General features: G+C 38.3%; 1 long non-coding RNA gene across 1 annotated transcript in view; it reads right to left on the reverse strand.

Annotated features, from left to right (window-relative positions):
* LOC121450198 overlaps positions 1 to 22,176 on the reverse strand; it is a 72,735-nt gene extending 50,559 nt beyond the window's left edge. Inside the window, exons 1-2 of the long non-coding RNA XR_005974560.1 lie at positions 22,156 to 22,176; positions 15,851 to 16,052 (exon numbers count right to left, since the gene is read on the reverse strand). This is a non-coding gene — a long non-coding RNA (uncharacterized LOC121450198). The remainder of the gene's footprint in view (positions 1 to 15,850; positions 16,053 to 22,155) is intronic.
* Positions 22,177 to 23,201: the final 1,025 nt, after the last annotated feature.

The raw sequence follows: 23,201 nt of genomic DNA on the forward strand, positions 1-23,201 counted from the left end.
ATGCATGCTGGACTTCTGACTCACCAAATTGGAAGATAATGAGTTGCGTTCTCCTTAAGTAGTTAAGCATGCCTAATTTTCTGAAAACAAATGGATTGATGCTGTTAGTAAATTTGTGTTATCTAAATGCTAGTTATTGGAAGTTATTTTAATAAAAACATTATTCAAAAGTAATAGCAGCACGACAGCTGGTTGACAAGTAAATTTAAATACATGTGTATTTTATAAATTGGCCCTATCGGTTAAAAGAAACATAATCAAGTATGGCAGATGGAATTTTAATAGGAAGCGATCTGTTCCTGCATCTTTTTGAGGGAATTTATGGGAATCATTATGTGTATCTAAATTAGGAGTGCATGTGGCTACAGACATGTTTCCCTTGACTGGGGCTTGAGGGATTGGCAGGTGGGGTATGGGGATGGAAGGTAAGTTTGTATTTGTGGTCAGCTTGGTAAAATATATGGTGGCATATTGATTTTATATATGGCTCTTTAAGTCGTAACATGTTGGCAATATGGCAGTACTCTTCATCTGGAATTTTTGAATATTAAACTTAATATCATCATGAGATAGAGATATAAAACCAAGAAACTCAAAAATTAAATTATACAAGATCATGGTTAAAATTGCACTAGCGAGTTAATCTTTGTTTTTTTAAATTTCTACTTACGTAAGTGAAAAATAGAAGTAAAAACTTAAAACATTGAAAATCTACTAATCTTAGCAAAGTGTATTTATTTTCACAAGGTTCACATGAAATTTCTGTAAAGATTTTGACTCTTTGAAGTAATACAGCTATCCTCAAATTGATAAATAATTTAATCTTCCATTTGATCTAAGTTGCTTTAACAAATTTTCACAGATGATTAGCTCAAAACAAATTAATTCTCTTAATAGTTTTGAAACACATAAATGCCAGAACTTAAAATCCATCAAGATGTCTGCAGTGTTGATTCCTTCTGGATAAACCAGATAAGAATCAGTTTGCCACTTTTATGAAGTCTATTACTCAACAGAATTACAAACACAACCATCTCATTATGCTGTCCTTCTCTGTCACGGCACTATCGTCCACACTGACCTGTCAGCTTCTTGGCATTGTGTAGCTTTCTCCAATTGTACAAATTTGTGCAGCAGTAAGAGTTTGATATTTTAAAGCATTCATTTTCAAATTCTATTACTGGGCAAGCTGAAGGTCTATAATGAGGACAGTCCTGTGAGTGATATGAGTATGTTCATTGCAAGACAGAATTTCAGAAACAGAGGAACTGGACCTTATAGAACCATGATCCATAAAACATGTTTTCCTTCAAAGTCCTTTGGTCCCTCACAAGAAATATGCTTCTTTTAAAAAGCATGCTATTTGTTAGATGTTGCCTATTATTCATTAAGTGTAACTAATCCTCTACTTCCCATGTCTTTGGGGGACAATATAAAAGGGACTATTATGGTTTACACATGAGGCCCCTCAAAGGGCCTATGTTGACTTGGGCCATAGGGACTTTAGCCTACTGAACTTGAATCTATTTTCAGCCAAGGAATTAAAATAACTTTAAGCCAAAAAATTTGAAGTATGATTCACTGAGAGTACATTTATGCTACTCTATGGACACATGAAAGACCATTTTAGGCACATCTAGGGCTAAGAGTAACATGAGCAGAGACATACAGTACCACATACCTATTCTCAATTTTACAGACTTGTGGATACTTTGTCTTTTCTGTTAATCAAGTGTATAGAATAATAGTATAGCTATACTTTGTTATTTTGTGCGAAAAGGTGTATTTTCACATTTTTAGAAGAGATATCTTATCAGTACACCCCAGTTTCTATCGACTGTTTCAGGTGAACATGGTTATTGATGGCATCAGTGTACATGGACAGATGTATCTACACAGAAACACACACACACTCAGGGACACAGCTTTCGTTTACTAAGCAATAAATATATAAAAATAAAATAATATGCCACAACAGAATATTGTTATCTTAATTTATATAACATTAATATAATATTAATATATAAAACTTTAGGTATACTATATTTCACATAGCAAATGTAAAATATCACACATGATAACATACTTGTAATATATATCACAATATATATATATATACATATATACACATACATATATATATTATTTTCGGCATATCCTATCATATAGATAGTGTCATTCTCTAGAAAAATTCAGGAAAACATGCAAGCTATAAAATTAGACTATACAAAAAGAAACTTATAGGAGTAGAAAAAGTCTTAGCTTGATTTATGGAAGTTGCATCAAAAGTCATTAGGACAACAAAGAAGTAGGAAATAGGGGTAGATGAATCAAATTAGAGAGATGATTCAGAAACCACACACTAAGCTAATGCTGTTGTAACAAAAATGGGACTTGAGTGTGAGATTGTGTCTCCCAGTAATATCAGAAGCTATACACAAAAAGTCTCACTATCATGACTACCCAGATATGATCTGAACAAGAATGACAATAATGGACATGCCAAATTGAACAAGGAAAGTTCTTCAATGCCACAACCCTACACAAAGATCTATAGGCAGTTGAGGGAAGCTGGGAGTGGGTGTGATGGCCTTCCTCAGGGATGGAAACATCTATTGGTTTCCAATACCAAATGATCAGCCCTGAAATCACACATAAAAGTAACATTATACATATTGATCATGTTATATTTAGGATTATATGTGTACATACATATACAAATGTAACAACAATTTTTGAAAAAGAGGTTATGAGTCTGAAGAAGAGCAGTAAAGGGATATAGGAAGGTTTGGAGGGAGAAATGTTAAAATTTAAATAAAATATTCAAAATAAGAGAGAGAATAAAGAATGATTTTTGCATCATACCTAAGGCTCTGAATTCCCATTTATTATACACTAGAACTTCTGCCACTGAAATATAATATCTTCTAAAGCATGGAGGCAGATGGATTCAGTCTTGGACTCCTTATCCAATGAAATTGTAAACATACATGTAAAAGAAAAGTAAGTGACCATGGAAGACTTAAAATACTCCAGGTAACTTACTTATCATGTTTCCCTTGGAAACCTAAGGGGTGATGTACTTCATCAGATGAGGATAAGTCGAAAGTGAGGAGCAGTATTTTAACAATGGGGAACCCTAAGGAACTGGGGCCATGTGACTAAGCCAAGAACTGTCATGAGCTCATGGAATAGGAGGGGAAGACACCAGGATGTACCCAGATGTGATTAACTGCAAGAGGGTTTGTACATGGTTCAGTGAGATGAGGGACCACATTGTTGGGAGATGTACCAAAAACGAGGTCAAAACTAACCAAGTGTTTACTGGTTAAGTTCATGGTGAAAGAAAGCTATCTAATAAAAGAAACAATAAGTCCTATCATTATTGTAAAACTCATATCAATTTAGGTACACAGACTATTATTTAGTTGATGTGGTGTGTGTGTGTGTGTGTGTGTGTGTGTGTGTGTAAAACTTTGAGAATGGTGCAAGAGTAAAATTAAAGTGTAGCTTACTTAATATTTCACATTAAAAGTCCAATCTAGCTCCATCATTTTTCCTGCAAAATTCAACTTGTTTTTTTTTTCTGCTGTGTAGTCCTCCATTGTGTAAATGTACCACATTTTCCTTATCCATTCTTCAGTTGAGGGGAGCTAGAAAACATTTTGAGTGAGATAACCCAGACACAGAAAGGCAATTATCATGTGTACTCACTCATAAGTGGTTTTTAAACATAAAGCAAAGAAAACCAGCCCACAAATTACAGTCCCAAAGAACCTAGACAACAATGAGGACACTAACAGAGACATACATAGATCTAATCTACATGGGACGTAGAAAAAGACAAGATCTCCTGAGTAAATTGGGAGCATGGGGACTTTGGGGGAGGGTTGAATGGGAGGAGAGAGGCAGGGAGGGGAGCAGATAAAAAAGTAGAGCTCAATAAAAATAAAAAAAAAGTCCAACCTACGTTTTAAAAGTGATACTCATAGTTTTCTGTGTGCAGTAGGAATAGTTATGGGACGGTTAAAATATGTCTACTAAATTTATGCACAAGCAACATGATTTAAATTCTTAGACTTCTTAAACTATGCACATAACATATATTTCTTGGGAAAAACTTAAAAATCAGGGCAATATGCAAACTGTTTGTCTAATCCACTTAGTCATAGTTTAGTGGTGTCTTCTTCAAGGAGGCGGAACCAATTCTCACTGCTCTGTGAAGTGCTTGGCATGTGAACCATCCATCCATTGTCAAAGAAGGTATGGTTATGCATGAATGTTCACACATATGCATGCACACATGCCTTGATACTACTGAGGCAGACTGAATAATATGAATCACATTTTTAACAGTCACTACTATTTTAGGTTACCAGCTGCATATTTAACAATAGAAGGGGAGACCCTAAAAAATCTTATTTGCATTTTCATCTTAGTATGTGTGTCCAAGCTCACGCTGTATTGAAAAGAATCCGAACTGCAAATGGTAATACCTGCAACAAGTGTTTGCTTTACACTGTGAAAACAGCACACAGTTCAAAGGACAAAGCAGAGAACAAAGCTTGGAGGAGTCACGGGGTGGGGAGGGAAGCAAGTAGCTGCAATGGTTTACATTAAAGAAGTACCTTATACTTTGTGTGATCTTTTCTGTGGTTATTATTTTCCTTTGATATAATCTTTTCTTGTGATTATCTGACCCACAGTGGAGCTGTGTCTAAGTTGGACAAGAGGGTACCTGTGGTATCAGAACTGGGGGGCCCTTGAGAGAGAGGCAACATGACAACGACCCTTCCCTTGTAAGTTCTGAGAGCAGTCCCTGTCATTCTCAGTTCAGAATGGAAAACAAAAGAAAACTATTTCCCACTGCAAGCTCTTAATTGAGAGTCTGTGTGGAGCATAAGTGTGTCTTTTCCTCTCCCAGGGAATCTTCATGTGAAAAAATCACTGTCAGAGATCTAGCAGTTTCTATCTTTGCTTCCCTTGGCACAAGGAGGCTGGAACACTTTTCCTAAATGCAGCTCAGCTTCTGTGAGGGAGCTTTCCCACTGGGCGCAACATTTGCTTTCCAATCTACACCTTAGATTCTTCAAAGACAGGGCAAATATAAAGCAGCAATGCTTCCAGAATCATCAAGAGCATTGTAACAAAGAACCAGGAAGCTTGATATTCTTTCTTTCTTTCTTTCTTTCTTTCTTTCTTTCTTTCTTTCTCTCTCCCTCTCTCTCTCTTTCTCTCTCTCTCTTTTCTTCCTTCCTTCCTTCCTTCCTTTCTTCTTCTTCTTTTTTTTATCTTGTTTTTATTTTATTTTTCTAAAGAAATGTGGGTTCTGGGATCAAAGTCAGGTAGATGTTCATGCTTGTTTGGCAAGCAGTTTACTGCCTGAGCTGTCTTCCCGGCCTCTGCCCTGGTGTAGTCTGCAAAGGGGTCTCTATTTCCCTCCTAATAGAGCACCCCCCCACCTCTTCTCTCACCTGCTTTGCCCCACCGTGTCCAACACTGCCCTCCAACCCCTCCACTGCTTTCCCGGGACACACCAGGTCACCACACTGCTCAGAATTCCCTCTGCTCTCTGGAATGCCCTGTTCCCCAGCCCTGGTCCAGATTCTTTTCTATTTTGTGAGCTGTTGCCCAGAATCACGTCCTTAAGACCTTGCCTGTCCCACCGCCTATCCCCATCCCTCCCAATTCCCACCCCACTGCTCCACCCAGCTCTCCCATCCCCCCACTGCTCCACCCAGCTCTCCCATCCCCCCACTGCTCCACCCAGCTCTCCCATCCTCCCCCACAGCTCCACCCAGCTCTCCCATCCCCCCACTGCTCCACCCAGCTCTCCCATCCCCCCACTGCTCCACCCAGCTCTCCTTTCTTCTTTTTTTAAACTTCTTTATTGAATCTTTGGAGGCTTCACATCATGCATCCCAATTCCATTCACCTCCTGGTCCCTTCATACCCCTCCTCCACATCCCTGCTGTGCTGTCCCCCTTCCCCCACAAAAGAAAACACAAAGTAAGCAAGCAAGCAAACCAAAGCACAAATAAATCAAAACAGAATAAAGATCACATGAGGAATGGAAAGGTATTTGCTTCCTTCCTGCCTTTCCATCCCTCTCTTCATCAGTCCTGGGGGCATTAGAGACTGGGATGTTTTATAGTATACACCTTTGTCCCATCAGCTTGACCGGTAAACTGTTGACTGCAGTGAGTCACTGGTCTGGCTAAAGGCCTGTGGTTTTTGGTACGCCGTCCTCACTGGATTCTCACCAGAGCTCCTCTGGGTGAGCCTGTAGCTGCCCCACGTCTTGAAGTTTTGTGGGTACCCTTCCACAGAACTAGACCTTTCACGAGCTCCAGCAGGAATGAGTGGGGTAAATGGTAGGGTGGGTCAATCCAAGGTGCAATTTTGGATGACTGACTTCATACATTTTGTGTTTTAGGTGAAATTTGTATATATGGCCACTATAAGGTATCCAGAGGCATTCTGTATATCCATAAACTCATACAATGTAGACAACCGCCACGTCTCTCTAGTTTCAGAACTTGCCCATTACTTTGGAAAAAGACCTCAAACATATTAAGTATTCATTTTTCTTTCTCCTGGGCCTCATTCTATGACAGCTACTATTCTTTCAATGACTATTACTTTTCTGATTTTGAATATATTATAGATAATGGATGATAAAATAAATATCTAATGTTTAAAACACTGCATCTTCTATTTGGTATAATTTTTTGGTTCATTCAAGCTTTTTTTTGTTGCTTGTTTGTTTGGTTTCGGTTTTGGTTTTTCGAGACAAGGTTTCCCTGTAGCTTTGGTACCTGTTCTGGAACTTGCTCTTGTAGACCAGGCTGGCCTCGAACTCACATAGATTCACTTGCCTCTGCCTCCTGAGTGCTGGGGTTAAAGGCAGGCGCCACCACTGCCCGATTTGGTTCATTCAAGTTACAGCATCTATCAGTCCTTTATGTCTTGTATGATTGAATAATGTTCCATTTTTTGAAGATAGAACAACTTTTATCTAATTTTTTGAAGATGTTAGTTGTTCATGCCTTTGAACTATTAAAAATAATATTGCTATAAGCATACATTTGATGGAGGAAGGTCATTGGTTAAATAAAAAGAAACTACTTGGCCCTCATTGGTTAGAAGATAGGTGGGAGGAGTAAACAGAACAGAACGCTGGGAGGAAGAGGAAGTGAGCTCAGACTGGACAGCTCTGCTCTCTGGAGCAGAGGCGCCATGCTCCACTCTCCCGGGCAGACACGTCTGCCCACAATGAAGCAAGCTGCCAGGTCAGACATGCTGAATCTTTCCCGGTAAGTCCAGAGCTACACAGTTTAATACAGATGGGTTGATTGGGATATCAGAATTAGCCAGTGAGAGCTAGAGCTAATGGGCCAAGCAGTGTTTAAATGAATACAGTTTGTGTGTTATTTCGGGCATAAGCTAGCAGGCGGCAGGGGTGCTAGGGACGCAGCCCCGCCACTCCTATTACTACAACATACATTCACAATGTTCTATGTGAAATTATTTTTACCTCTTTTTAGGGCTTATAACCAAAACCAGAAAAGATCATAGAGTACCGCTATTTTAAAATCTTGAAGAACAGTCGAGTTTTTTCTACAGTGGTCACATCATTTCACATTTAAACCAGCTATGCACAGGGTTTCTGTTTTCCTCATTCTTGCCATGACATATTCTTTTTCTACTTCCCATGTAGATTAGACCTATGTAAGTCTCAGTGTCCTTGTTGTTGTCTAGGTTCTCTGGAATTGTGGTTTGCAGGGTGGTTTTCTTTGCTTTATGTTTAAAAACCACCTATGAGTGAGTACATGTGATAAGCACTTCCATATCCTTTGGTTTGCAGTTTCTTAAACCAGTTGTATTGGATATATCATCAAATAAAGACTGGCCATTTGTGCTCTTGGCCTACTTAAATTTTCAAATCACATTTATCAACTATTTGTTTATTAAGTGAGTGTATGTTGTAGTGTAGGTGTGAAGGCCAGAGCAGAACTTCCAGGATTAGGACCTCTCTTTCTACCTTATGAACGACAGGAATTGAATGCAGATCACATAGATTGGAGGCATTCACCTTAACTGGGTAAGTCATCTTACTGGTTATATTTATTATCCCCTTTAAATTATGCTTTTCTTTATTTTATTTTTAGTTGTATTTATACGTTATGGATATTAAATTTTATCAGCAGTATGATTTGCAAATATTTTATTCCCTGTTTTGAGACCTGTCCTTTCAAGTGCTTTATTTTATTTTTATTTTTCAAGACAGGTTTTCTCTGTGTAGCCCTGGCTGTCCTAGAACCCACTCTGCAGGCCATGTTGGCCTCGAACTCAGAGATCCACTTGCCTTTGCCTCTGCCTCCTGAGTATTAGAATTAAAGGTCTATGCCATCACCATCCGTTGATCAAAATTATTAATTTTAAGGAAAGAAAACTTGGGCCATTTTTATTGCTTAAATCTAATGATCCATTGCCAAACACAGAGTCTTAAATAGCTTTTCTTATAGTTTCCATATTCTGTTTATATAACCCATCAGTTTTTATGTATTGCCAGCTTCTATTGGAGTTCTTAGAGTATTATCATAGCCACTTTAAAATTCCTGTGTGTAAACCTAAATCAACATCACACCTGAGTCTTTCTCTTATGCTTTCCTAATTTTTTTAGTTGTTTTGAATTGCTCTGAGTTACAGCCTGTGGTTGTGTTGAAATCTAGACACATTGAATAGGGAATAAGAACCGAGGTACTAAGAAACTGGATGTGAGGACTTGGGTTAGTCTTGTTAGGAGTTGGGCTATTTATACTTGCTGTGTTTCACATTTTTGTGGCACAGGTTTCAAATCTTTCTAGCTCCTTTGTCCTTGTCTCATCTCTACCTCTGAGTTTACCTAAGAAGTCTTCATTAGCCAGATTGTGAATACTGCAACCTCTTCAGTCAAGATTCTTTATTACTTTGCTGAAATCCTGGCATACTGACAAGGTAGGGTGGGAGGTAGTATTCTACAATTTAGTGATTTTTTTTCTTAGTCTTAGAGTAAGGTTATACCTACCACTGGATGTTGACATTGACAAGTGTTTTTTTTTTTTTTTTCTCCTTACCCCAACTAAACAGAGCGGAGAGGTTGAAGGGAAGTAGGATGAGGAGGAATTCTCTGCTGGAGAAATCTCTATAGAGTTGGGTTCCTCTGGAGAGCAGGCTTCTGTTACAGAGAACAGTTTGCCAATTTTCCCATTGCTTACACCTCTCCCCAAAAGTAAACTACAGAGGGGTATTTCTGAGGCTCATCATCTGAAAATTAGGTGGATTTCGCAGAAGAAAAACTGTCCAAGTGTATGGGCCTGTAAAGCAGGTTTCTAGGTGGACTGGCCTAATTTCCCTTCCTTGCATACATTTCTTAGAGGAAATATTATGTAGAATATTCTAGAAAGAAAATACCCCCTTTCTCTTAATTAGACACACACACACACTACTCAAATATTCTAGAACTTGTTCTTATTCCTCCCAGGAAATGAAACACCTTATGTTAGATGTGGCAGGGCTGGTTTTGCCCCCTTCCTGGAAAGCAGAATAGTTCTTATGTGGTCCCTGAGGTATATAACCCCGAGTTCCCTTTTCGAGTCTCTCAACTGTGAACCAAGTGAGACAGAGGTGATGAAGTTTTCATCCACTTGTGTTAACTATTTTGAGCCTTGGGCCTTCTCAGCACACAAGCCCCTGATCTATTTTTGTCTTTTGTTGAAAAAAGCCCAGTCTGTGCAACTTTGTGATATATTGTGCTTCGTTGAGCTAAATAAGTATGTGTCTAGTATCTAGTAAACTCATTTGATAGGGTCTTCTAATATTGTCACCTGTAGAAATTTCTTTCTCAGGCCAGTCCTGCTTCATTCAGTTCATAATCAGCTCCACAAATTCATTAAGATTCTCATGTTAGTTATTTCTACCTGTTGATGGGCTCTATGGTGAGTCTTCGTTATTTTCCGTTACCAGAATAAAGCACATTGCGAGGAACAATATAAGGAAATCAGGGTTACCTTAGCTCACAGTTCAAGGCAGAGTCCATTAGGGAGAAGTCAAGACAGAATGAACTTGAAACAGCTGGTCACCTTATATCTTCAGCAGCAAGACAAGAGCAATGAATGTCTTCTCACTAGAGCCCAGCTAGCCTTTTCCATTTCTTACAGTCCTGGATTCCCTGTTCTATGAATGGCTCTAGCCACAATATGAGTCTTCCCACACCAGTTAACTTAATAAAAATAATGCCCCGAGGCCATTCCCCAGAGCAATGGTTCTCAGCCTTTCTAATGCTCTGGCCCTTTTTAATACAGTGGGGACTCCCGACCATAAAACTATTTTTGTTGTGACTTCATAACTATAATTTGCTTCTGTTATGGATTATAATGTAAATACCTGTGCTTTCCAATGGCTTTAGGTGATTCTTGTGAAAGGGTCTTTCAACCCCCAGGCTCGTGACCCACAGGTTGAGAAACACTGCCCCAGATGCTCCTAGACTCTGTCAAGATGACAACAACTGACACAGAAGATACCAGATGTAACTCCAGATTCATTGGTTTCTTAGAGTTTGAGCAGTTTCCCTGCATACCTCACTCTTGGGATGCGACGAATAAAACTCATTGGTTTTAGTTTCTTCAACTTTTTATTTGTAGCCAAGAATGACAACTATCATTTTGTTTGCTTGTTTGTTTTTTTTTGTTTTGTTTTGTTTTGTTTTTCCACTAAACTGGGCGGTCTCTTTAGCAAAATATTTATTTTTTTGGATTACTCCAAGCAACTCTACGATGTTTTCTCTGAGTTCATGGTGGTTCTTTCTCTCTCTCTGCTTACAAAACCTGCATCCTCATCACCATTTATTAATTTAGAAGGGTACCATTCTTGACAGTTTTCCACTGGCATCAGCTTTCAGTTGCAAGCTTCTGGCTCCCCATAATACTTGCCTCATTGACCTCTTTTATAGCTGTAATAATCTACAGCCAACCTTCCTTACTCTTCCTTTTCCAATGCTGTGAATTCATAAGTATAGACAATCTTTCTTTTTGCATCATTATACTTATCTTTAAGTATAATATTATATCATGTTAGACTTGGAATCTCTATGTTCTTTATCAAGAAATAGATGTAAACCTCTATTTCAAGTATGTGTTCTAGCAGAAAATCAATCCCAATCAACTTGATCTTGGCTTTCTGCAAAACTAAACTTACTGGAATCTTCTGTAATTAGATCTTTTTTATCATGTTGAGATTTGACAATTTTTAGTTTGAGTTTTGACAGATGATTTTCAGCATTTATCAAAAAGATCATAATGTTCTTCTCATTTGGCCTGTCGAAGGCTTAGATAACTTGATTTTCAAATGCTGGAGTAGTCTTGCATACCTGCCATTAATGCTGCTTGCTTATGGTGTGGGATTCTCCTTATGTACTCATGGTATAAATTTGTTTGCATCTGTTAGAGATTTGATTTGGACAACAATACTCAAGAACGATATTAGTCTGTTTTATTTTTTTTTGAGGTGTCTTCTTTGGGTGTTATGGTACCATGAGTTCATAGACTTAGTTAAAAAGGGAATTACGTTCTCTGATACTTTGTATATAGTTCACCAGGAAACCCAGATGGTCATGTATAACCTCTTTAAAAAATTATCACTTATTTATTCATTTTAAATAGTTATAAATCTATTCAGATTATCTATTTCTATACATGTAAATTCTGATAAATCAAGTCTTTCAGGAGTTTGACCCAGTTCACTGAAGTTAAAATTTCTGTGGTCAAAGAGTGGCTCCTAGTATTCTTTTATCTCTGGGTAGTTCTTGACTTATAATAATTTTATATCAGATAAACCTACTAAACATAAATCTATAACTTGAAAATGCTCTGGCATTTTGAATGCTCTAATTTAACATAGCGACAGAGTACAGGTGGGGTTGGGCTGGGCTTCTTAAACGTTCACATTTATTACTCCTTTTCATCAAATTAATTTTTTACAACCATACATAGCTAGGTATATAAAATATGTATACAATAAATATTTATTGACAATAAATTATAAATAAGCGTATTTTTAAATAATTAGTATGTATACATATACATAAAGCCACTTATTAAAGATGAACACAAACTTGCATTTTGATGAAATGATATATTTATTTTCGCCTAAAGAATTAAGACCAGCCTGAATACTTGGTCTTTCAGAACACAGAGGATCTCCACAGATTTTCAAAGTTGATTAAAATTTTGATTTTATGATTGCCCAATATTGAGAGTAGTATCAACATACATATGCAATGCAAAATGCAGAAGCATGTGGAGAGCTACTCCAGAGATTGTTGGAAATTCTGTTCTAATCTCAAGCCAAAATGCTTTGAATGATTTAAGAAACTGAAGTGAGCAATTCAATCGGGCATTTTGAAAGTCCAGCATTCTAACACAGTGCAACCAAAGATGTGCTAGCATGATGCTTAAGTGCTGGAAAATGGTGGTGGGAAAATATTAGCTCTTCAGTTAAGCCATTCTGTTTTCTGTAATATCAGAAACTTTCATATAGTAAAAACAATGTAATTTATGACATATAATAGTCTTGAATATAAAGCATCCTGGTATCCAAAACGTTACATTTGTACTCTTGTTGTTTTTTTTTTTTTTTTTAGCTAGCATGGCCAGAGGATTATTAGTTATATTTGTCTTGTCAAAGAACCAACATGGGGCTTGTTGAATTTTCTCTATTCATTTTCTGCTTCACTGATTTTTAAAAAATGTTTATTTTTCTTCTACATAGTTTGAATTCTATTTGTCTTCTTTTTCTAGCTTCATGCAGTTGTTTTCAATACTAATTTAAGTCTTTCTGCTTTACTAAATCACACATGAATGCTGTAGTTTTCCCTCAAACTACTGCTGCTATTGCATTCAACATATTTTGTTTTGATTTTTTAATTTAACTCAAAACATTTTAATTTCTCTACCTCTTTTTCATTGAAACCTATATTCCTTAAATGCATATTGCTTAGTCTTCACCTTTTCTTCATCTTTTTTTAAAAAAATCTTTTCTTATATTGTTGATTTCCAGTAGACTTCTACTGCAGTCTGGGAGCACATATTACATGTTTTTTTATAATCCAAAATAAGTCAATAGATGTTTTGTGGCTTCTCTGGTTATAATAGTTAAGATTGTCAGCTTGATTGGATTTAGAATCAGTTAGGAGGCAGACTTCTGTGTATAGCTATAAGAGGGCTTTCAGAGAGTTTTATTGTGATTTTTTTAGAGGTTTTTTTCTTTAAATGGGATCTTACAACATATCTCTGGATGACATAAAACACATTATGTACATCAGAATTTTGTTGGACTCACAGAAGTCCACCTGCCTCAGCCTCTTCCTCTCATGTGCTGGGATTTGACATATGCTGCCACCTAACTTCCAGAGGTGTTTAATTAGGGTGAAAAGTCCCTCTCTGAATGTAGTTGGTAATACCCATGGGCTAGGATCTCAGGCAGAAAAAAATGGAAAAGGAATAAGTGAAAAAAAACAAGAAAGAATAAACATTCATCTTTTTTCTTACTGACTGCAAGTATAATGTGAATAACTGCCTCATAGTCTCATTGTCAAACTTAAAATCATTTTCAGTAGGCTACCTTCTGGGTCATGATTGACTATACTCACAAACTGTGAGCCAAATAAGCCTTTCTTTATGTTATCTTTATCAGGTATTTGTGACAGCAATGTCAAATGCAATAGAATAAATGCATCATGAGTGGTGTCACTGCTCTAATAAACCTGACCTTGAACCTCTTAAGCTTTTGGAACTGCTTTTATAGAGAAACGTGGAAGAGTCTGGAGCTGTAGGTTAAAGAACCACTATATGCAGACATTAATAGACAATTTTAGTGGGAATTTGGAAGACCAGGTTGCTGAGACAAATGGAGACATTGACAAGGTGTGGGGAGCAGTAGGAATTCGATTAGGAACTGAGCTAAAAGTCATTCACATTGTATTTTTTAATGAAGAACCTGGCTGTATTCTGTCTGTGCCCTAAGAACTGGAGGGAAGTTCTTCTCAGATGTCAGAGATGTCTGAAATAAATTGTAATTTGCTAAAGGCATGCACACTTTGGTACTTTATCTATTGTGTTGTGAACACCAGGAGTGGTGAAACCATCTCAATCAGTGGACTGTCAGAAATTCTGGGGGATGCTCTTGGGACAGTTGGAAATTTGGCAGATAATGTCAGAAAAAATATGTTAGTTTAAACTGTGAAGAAATAAAGGAAGTTTTTAAAAGTAGATCAGAAGGCAAGAAAGCCAATGGCATTTTGGATGACTGTGTTGGGAAGTTCCATGCTCCCTGGGCACTGTGAGTTGAACTGAAAAGAACTGGAACATTTCTAATACAAAGAAAGCATTGGAAAATTTGCATTATAATACTAGTACCAGAAAATGGAAGAGAATATGAAAGGGAGCCTTGCAGCATCCCTAACAGAGAAAGGGATTTGACCAAAATCAGGGGCAGAGAATTAAAACAGTGTACTCATTATTCTACAGATTTTCTGTTAAGGCAGAGAGGAATCCTGGGGTCTCCATTCATTCAGGTCATCGATCCTGATGGAAGTTTTTCTTTTTTGACACTTGTCTGGAGAAAGCCTTTTTTAAAGGATCGCTTTTTAGTCAGTAACTGCCAGTACTCCCTTACCCACCTTACTGCTAGAACCACAGAAAATGCCAGAGTACTATGCTCAGAGATCTGGCTCCAGAATCCCTTAGATATAGAGGAAAAGCTTTGGGTCAGACTCCTGCAGTGCTCCACATGGTGACAATTCAGTCTGAGATGTAGACTCTGCAGTACTCTCTGGCTCCTTGGAAAGGGCATGAGTGATAAATGGCAGGTGGTTAAAGTTGGTAGGAATTAAGATGAACCAGTGGGAAGCTTACCAGGTGGCTACCAGTACCTAGAGACTGAGCATCATCTGAGTCTATAAGGCCTAGTCTATAACCCATGATTTAAAATACCAGACTTTAAATATCCTACTTTAGTTCCAATGCTGTTGTCAAACACCATGGCCAAAACCAATTTGGAAGGAAAGTATTTATTTCAACCTACACTTCCATATCATAGTCCATCCCTGAGCCAATTCAGAGCAGGAACTCCAACAGAGCAGGAACCTTGAGGCAGGAGTTGATTCAGGAACCACTGAGGATTTCTGCTTACTGACTTTTTTCTCCAGCTTTGCCCAGCCTGAGATCCTACAGCATCCACTACTACCAGCCCGTGGTGGCACCACCCACAGCAAACTGGGCCCTCCCACACCAAATATCAATCAGGAAAATGCAAGGCAGGCTGGTCCATAGGACAGCTTAGTACAGCATTTCTCGATTCATATCCCCTCTTCCAAAATGACTCTTATATCGAGTTAACATAAAACTAGGCAGCACAGCGACAAGTGACCCAAAGATCTCAAGAAGCCAAACACCACAAACATTGTGCTCTCGATAAAGAAAAGTTAGAAAAGTTAAACGTAGACAGATGCTATCCCTGAACATGTGAGTGACCTCAGAGACAGATTTTGTACTTGTAGCGGAGGAGTTACAACATAAAGAGAGACCCCACATGCCCACTGAATTCTCCTTCTGTCACTTTCCTATTTTAAGACCCACTTCCAGGGGATCAAATGTTTCTTCTGGTCTCCAGAGATGCATGGGGTGCATATATATACATACATAAAGGCAATATGATCATACATATAAAATAATCGAAAGGTACCTTTAGTAGTAGATCATTTAAATGTCTTTTTGTTTGTGTTTGGTTTTGTTTGGGCCAGAATACTCACCTGGCTGTCTTCAACCCTTCTATAGGCTGAGAACTCGTGCTGCTTTTTGAGCATTGGCTGCCTATGTTCACCATTGTCATTGTGTTACAATCATAGGCACATAATCACCACGAGATTCTGTTCTTCCTTAGTGGAGTAGACCATAGAACATCTCTAGTTAGCTGAGGTACTAGTCACACAGTAATAATTCAGCAAATATTTACTGAAAAGAATAAAGCAATAAAACTTTAATCAATCAAATCCCATCAATAAAATCTGATGGGAAAATAGGAGTGAGAATATGAGCAAGGAATTCAAGATCATGAGGGGTTCATCCACTGAGACAGTTTGCTTGAGCTAATAGTAGCTCACCAATTCCAACTGGACTGGGAGTCAACTCTGAAGGGGGTTGACAGTTGGGGCAGACTGGGGGCCACTGATAGTGACACTGGGATTTGTCTCTACAACATGTTCTGGTTTCTTGGGATCCTATTATCTTTGGATGTAAACCTTGCTCAACCTAGATATAGTAGGGTGGGCCTAGGACTTTCCACAGGGCGGGGTGGATGGCCCTCTCTTAGGACTGGAAGGGGGTGGTGTGGGAGGGTGTGTGGAGGAGTGTGAAGGGAGTGGGAGGAGGGGAGGGAATGGGAATTTGGATTGGTATTTTTGAAGTAATATAAAAGAGAAAAAAAGAAAATTAAAAGGTTGCCTTGAGTCTCAGACATGGTCTTGGATTTTGAAATACAATTTTAAAATTATATATATATATATATTTCTTAAAGTGCATATAATTTTTTTACTTCCAATTGAGATGAATACTTGGATATCTATGATCTTAGGTGACAGGTGTAACCTTAGGCTCAAAAGCAAGGGACTCAGGTAACTTGATTCAACTGAAAACTGAACTTGCTCATCAGAGAATTACTTCTGTTCCTGGTAAGAAATCTGACTTCTGAACAAAGCCTCAAACAAGAGTAATCTCAGTAGGAGGGATGGATTTTTCTCTTAGGTTATTTTATATTTTAAACTATAAAAAGATGGAGCCTGAAAAAAACTGACAAGAAAAATATCATACAATAGAAACCTTACTAAAATAGGGATTCTCTTTAACTTCCTTGTTTTGCAGTTATTTAACCATGAGGTGTGAGATGCTGCCAGTGTTGCTGAGAGTGTGCTTGAATCCTAGTGAACAGCTTCACATCATTTCACTGTACAACTGAACACAGCCAAACACCTGGAGCTTATAATATCCAGGGTGTTTAAAATCTCCATCTATCATTCTGTTTAATTAATTGAAACAGTTGACCAGTTTTTGATCAGCAGTCTCTCAACTATTAGACTTTAAATGATACAAAATAGTCTCTATTTCTTGAAGCTAAACTATGCCTAGATGTGGGACAGAATTCAGAATTGTGATGAAGGGGGCTGTAAGCTGATGTCACAGAGGTCGGCTTGGAGCTGGTAGTAACTTCTAGCAGCCCTGGCAGACCTTATCCCTCCCTCCGTGGAGTACGTTGGTCTTTGTCTGAACTGCTGTGATAGAGCTGTTTAGATCCTTTTCTCAAATCAGGTTTGAGAAACTGCAGGTTCCTGAAGCATCCTATATCAGAAACCTTTTCCTTCTATTTGGAGGTGTGTGCGCACACACGTGTGTGCACGCACGTGCGTGCGTGTGCTTTAAATTAATTGTCCTTAATTCAGTGCTAGACGCCTTGATTTGGTAAGTATGCTTTGTAGTCAGATTGTTTTCTGTTGTCTCTGGGTTTGCTACTCCCCAGTTTCAGATATTAGACTAAGTCCAGGAAAAGGGTACTTGGTGGGAGGGTTAAGTGTTTAGCAGGGAGACAGCGTAGTCTGCTAGAAGACAGAATGAGGCACAAGAAACTCCTGAGCAAGCTGGTTCATGGTCTGAGCAAGCCTGTTTCAGGCTCAGCAAGGGGTTGGCTGGACACCTTCAGAATCTTTTTAACCCTGAGATAGCATTACCTACATTGTTTGTTTGTGGGGTTCTCCCACCCCTCAAAAATAAAAAAAAAAGCACTGCTTTCAAAATATTTTTTTTTTTTCTCTCAGCAGTTTTGGGCACTAACATTTTGAAGTGTCATTCCCTCGGTTTTTGAAACAGGTCTACCCAGTGTACTTGGTGGAGTAATTTGATTCAGTAAGCACAGCTGGGAAGGTTGTAGGAAGCTCCAGTTCAGGTTTCTCATTCGCTAAGGGTCCTTCACTGCCTGTGAACAGTAATTACTTTCTACTGTCATCCTCATTTCCTGATATCTGGATTTTACAATCAAGTCTTTTTGTTGTTGTTGTTGTTTTGTTTTATTTTTTGTTTTTCAAGACAAGGTTAATCTGTGTAGCTTTGGAGCCTGTCCTGGAACTTGCTCTGTAGACCAGGCTGGCCTCAAACTCACAGAGATCTGCCTGCCTCTGGCTCCCAAATGCTAGGATTAAAGTCATGTGCTACTACCACTTACCTCAAATCCCTTTTCAACCACAAATAAAGTCTCTTCCCCAGCTGAGATCTATGTGAACCTCCCTGGACAGAGTTCCTTCTACTTCTACACATGAGGATCCATGTTTGGGTTCTTTCTTCTTCACTGGGGGTTGGGACATGGGGCAGCAGTGGCCAAGTGGCTGCTGAATTTGGGAGTGAAGCCAACCTCTGCTGCCCAATCTTCTCTTCCAGGTGTGAACGATGTTAGACGTGAATACAAGGATTAGCGTTGCCATTTTTAGCGGTATGGTGGCCGGTACAATGATACTGTTAACTATTGCCTATTTTCTCGTCTTGACAGCAGTCAAGGAAGTCAAGTAAGTCACGTGAGTAGGAGTGAAGAACACTTCTGCAATGGGACACTGGGCCCTCTGCTGGAGCAGGGTGATTTCTTACTACAGTGGCCTATAAGAGGGGAAAGTCAGGGGCCACTGTCAGGTCTAAGAGGATGGGGACAGATGGGTACAGAAATCTTGAGGGTTTTCCTTCTAGCTTGGTGCTGAGAGCTTACAAGTGCACTGTTCTCAGCTGGAGTGTGTGTGTGTGTGTGTGTGTGTGTGTGTTTGCACACACGTGTGCACTTGTGTACTAGCATTCCTTTCTGTCACCAGGGAGTGTGCCTTCAGGTGTTTAACAGGACCCTGGCTGAGCACCCTTTCCCTCCCTGGCACTGTAGACTGGGGTATCCACAGAGGATGCCTTAGGCATGAGCTGTCTCCTACTCACAAAGAGTATGGCTGTAGCGACCGCTTCCCACTCACATGTCCCCTCGTTCATTGTCTGTGGCTGTGGGAAAAGTGAAGTAGGTCAAGAGAATAGAGACTCCATGGAGGAAAGATGACAGGTTTGGATGTCAGACAAGAGATGTTAGAAGACTGGGAGAGAAGTCTTAAGTATGAGAGGTAGGCTGTCAGCAGTGATGGTGTCCTTTCTCGGGACTTAGATGGTAGAGACCAGAGCTGAGCCCAGCCAACTCTAGCACCTTCTTCATCATTCCCATATCTCATGGGCCTGTAGCTGCCACTGGGTGCAAAGCTCTCTCCCTTGCGGCAACCTGGGTTCACATGCATAGCAACTGTAGGAGAGGAAAAGATAGTGAAGGAACAGAGAGCTTTACCCCAAGGCTGGTGTCACATGAGTGATGGGCTTCAGCCCTGGACTTCCCATATAGTTCTCATGACCGTAGTAGCTCACTGGAAAGGACAATTCTAAGCTCATTTTGTGTGTGTGTCTTTTCTTAAGATTCTCAAATCGAGGAGATGTTGAAAGCTGCATTAATTCACGCAAATTCACTAAAGAGAAGATCATCCGGGCCAAACCCATTACTGCCAAGTCTTGCTTTCTCCAGTACTGTAATGAGTACAGCATCTATATAGACTCTGGCACCCTGCAACCTTCTCTTTGTGGCACCAACAAAAGACTCTGACATGGCTGAGGCGGAATCCAAAGTCTTCAAAATCAGCATTTCTTTGTTAGTAGAAAAATTTAAGTTTCAAATTAATTTCTGTTATGTTTATACTATTATTTACTCTCTAATATGGTTTTATGTTCTTTGTATAAACACACAATAATAAAAATAATGTTATACTTTCAAAAATGTAACGCAACTTGTGGATCCTTGAAAGTTATTATTACCAACTGTTTAGGATAATAAGGAAATATAGCTTAGCAATTAGTCACCTATTATAATCTAATGTAGTCACATTAGGTATCTTTTTAAGGTCAAACAAAGATATATTTTATAGACAGGTCAACTCCAAACACTTCACAGATCTACAGAATATGGCATTTAAGATATTTTAATAGCATAGGCTCATTTTAATGACAATGAGACATGTCTGCTTCTGGCAACACCAGTCTACTTCAAAGAAGATAACAGCATCTAAGAAACTCCAATGTAGTTTACTTTCTTTGTGGTAAAAGTAAACCACTGGGCAAGAAAATACCCTTGCCTCAATTGCTGACAGTATGTTGTCCTAATTGGATAATCAGGACACAACAAAAGTGACTGTCATACATTGTCAAGAGAAGGAAGGGAAGCCCTTTGAAATATCCTGCTTTACAGAAAAGTGTCAGATATATTAGGTATGTAGGCCAAAGATGGATGCCCCAATGTTGCAGAGGAACTTTGGGTGACTGTCCAGGCAGTCAGCTGTTTTTGTCATTTCTCACATTTTTGGGATGTCGTTTGCTTACACTTCCTACTCACTCTGCTAATATTATTTCCCTCTTGGTTCTCTGAGGGAGTTGAAGACTAGATAGTTATAGCTACAGTTTTCCTTGTTTACCTAATGCAGAAAGCAAGTTATGATAGAAATTGAATTAGGTACAAGACTTTGGACTCACCAAGATAGAATAGTTATGGAATATTTTCTCTGAATTTATCAAATGCAAATAGGCTTGTTGATGTATTTATTGCCTGCATAAATTGGATATAATCATTGTACTTATTGTATATAGTCTTCTATTAGTTATAACCTTTTTATTTTAGACTAAAAGGGAAAATGTAGTGATATTTCATTTTTTATTTTAATAAATAAAGCTTGCCTGAAGATGAGAGTAAAACAATCCCACTGGTCAGTGGTGACACACACCTTTAATCTCAGAAGCCACACTAGTTGCCATAGAAACTGGGTGGTAGTGGTGTATGCCTTTAATCCGTATCTTAGAGAGGAACATAAGACAACTCACTCTCTGTCTCATTCTGAGATTCCTGGAGGCAGTATCACTGTTTTCAACAGAGGTAGAGGTAGGAGCCGGTAACTGGCTGTTTTGCTTTTCTGACCTTAGACTGAGCCCCATTGTCTATTTCTGGGTTTTTATTAATCGTGCTAGAATCAGAAATGAAGTGAAAAATGTAAGTAGCAAAATGCTTATAATGTGGAACACACATATAAACTTTCTGAACATGTTCAGAGGCACTGTTATTATTGGTTCAGTTTGAGAAATTGCAAATAAAACTATTTCTAAGTGGGAAAATTTTTTATTAAAGTCAATAATTATCATAGAAAGTTACTTGTTGGTTGATATTGGTGTCATTTAGTTATTAATACTTTTAAAAATTATACCTTTTATCATTTGGAAGCATTTGTTAATGTTTGGCTGAAAATTTAGATTGGCTTTTAATCAAGGCGTTACTGTGCTCCACAACACGGCACGCAGTCATTTGGACCCTTCAACTCTTACTGCTACATTTCAAGTCTACGAATTTAAGTCTCTAGTCCATCTGCTGCTTTTATGTTTGATGAAGTATGGAAGGACGACAGGAGCAAAGAAACTAGTTTTCATAAGTAGCATCTTAGAAGTTTATGCTCAGATCTGAAAGATGAAAAATGACCTCAGCTGTGGGAAAACTGGAATGCGGAATAACACTGAAACTTGGATCTGGTTACAAGAAGAGTCTATCTCCTAAAGCTTATTTTTAAGGGATGCTTTTCTTTCTTTCTTTCTTTCTTTCTTTCTTTCTTTCTTTTTTTTCTCTCTCTCTCTCTCTCTCTTTCTTTTTTGTTCAAATGAATTCCTGTTTTCCAGTTTCCAACTCTACAGTCTTCACCATCTCTATTAAATGAGCATGTGCCCAAAAGAGCAATAAAGTTTATTATATTAGCCTTTGGGAGACAAATGACTTGTTACAATTTTCCAGGTTTGCTAACATGAAATTCCCACAATATTTCCAATCCTTAGTCTAGGTCAAAGTGTTGACAGAATGGCCACTAAAAGCAATACACAAAGATGGACAAAATACTCAATAAAGGGCACCCCCTTCTATCTTTTTAAAATAATAAATACTTTTTTATTCTTCTGACATTGTTGAGTGACTACTTACTTGTATTGTATTCAGTAGTTTGGACAATGTAATGGCAGTATTTTCTCTAGTATGCTTCAGGCTATGAGATTTGGTTTCTTTTCTGTTCATTCTACAAGCAAAAGGAAGCATGGTTGGGATAAGTATTACTAGTGATTATATTCAGAATATGAAATTATGTCTATTTTTTATTGTTATCAACCACTGGTAATGCTTATATTTTCTGCATTTTTATATCTTCAGGCAGGTAGGTAGACAAAAACATAAATGTCTAGATATTGAGACACCTACATACTTCTTTGCTAGCAAGGGACATGTTCATCCCCTCCCTCCTTTCTCTGTTTACTCTCTTACATCTGCCTCAAAATGCTTAAATATACATTGTAAGCCTCAGGTTCTACACATTGCAACATTTTCAACACTTGTCTAAGACCAACAGTCTACTGAAGCAATGCAGAATCTTCCTGTGGGCTATTCTAGAAAAGCAGATAGAAATTTTTTCAAAATTGAAAGTACAGCAGAATCTAAAATTTATCTGTAATATTAAAAATGTGTTTTGCATATTATTAATTTTATTTACAGTCCCAAGAGTTAAATTTTAAAGAGATCATACCAGTACATGGAAATTCAAAGCTATATATCAAACTGAAAGTAAGAATTTTATGTTTCATCTTTGAAACAAGATGTTTCAATTATAATTAGATTCATAAGTACCTGCTGATGTTGATGGTGATATTACTTGAAGTTATCTTTATTTGTGTGTGTATATAGGTAACTATGTATCTCTGTGTGTGTATGTGTCTGTGTTTTTTGTTGCTGATATTTCTAGCACACTTAGAGCATTTTTCACAAAGTTGGTCTCATTATGTTCATGTCTTTAATGATAATCTTCCTTGTTGACCTGCCTGATGACCTAGAAATCATACCTCTGGGTGTATATTTGAGGGCATTTATAGAGAAGTCTAACTGAAGAGGAAATACCACCCTGAATATAGGTGGCACCATACCATGGAATAGGATGAAGAAAAGAAACCTTATGGGCACAGCTCTCTGGTTCCTCTCTGCCT

Source organism: Microtus oregoni, unplaced genomic scaffold (genome assembly GCF_018167655.1).
Source record: "Microtus oregoni isolate MIOR12 unplaced genomic scaffold, Mior012 000000F_ref0000247, whole genome shotgun sequence".
Taxonomy (NCBI): Eukaryota; Metazoa; Chordata; class Mammalia; order Rodentia; family Cricetidae; genus Microtus; species Microtus oregoni.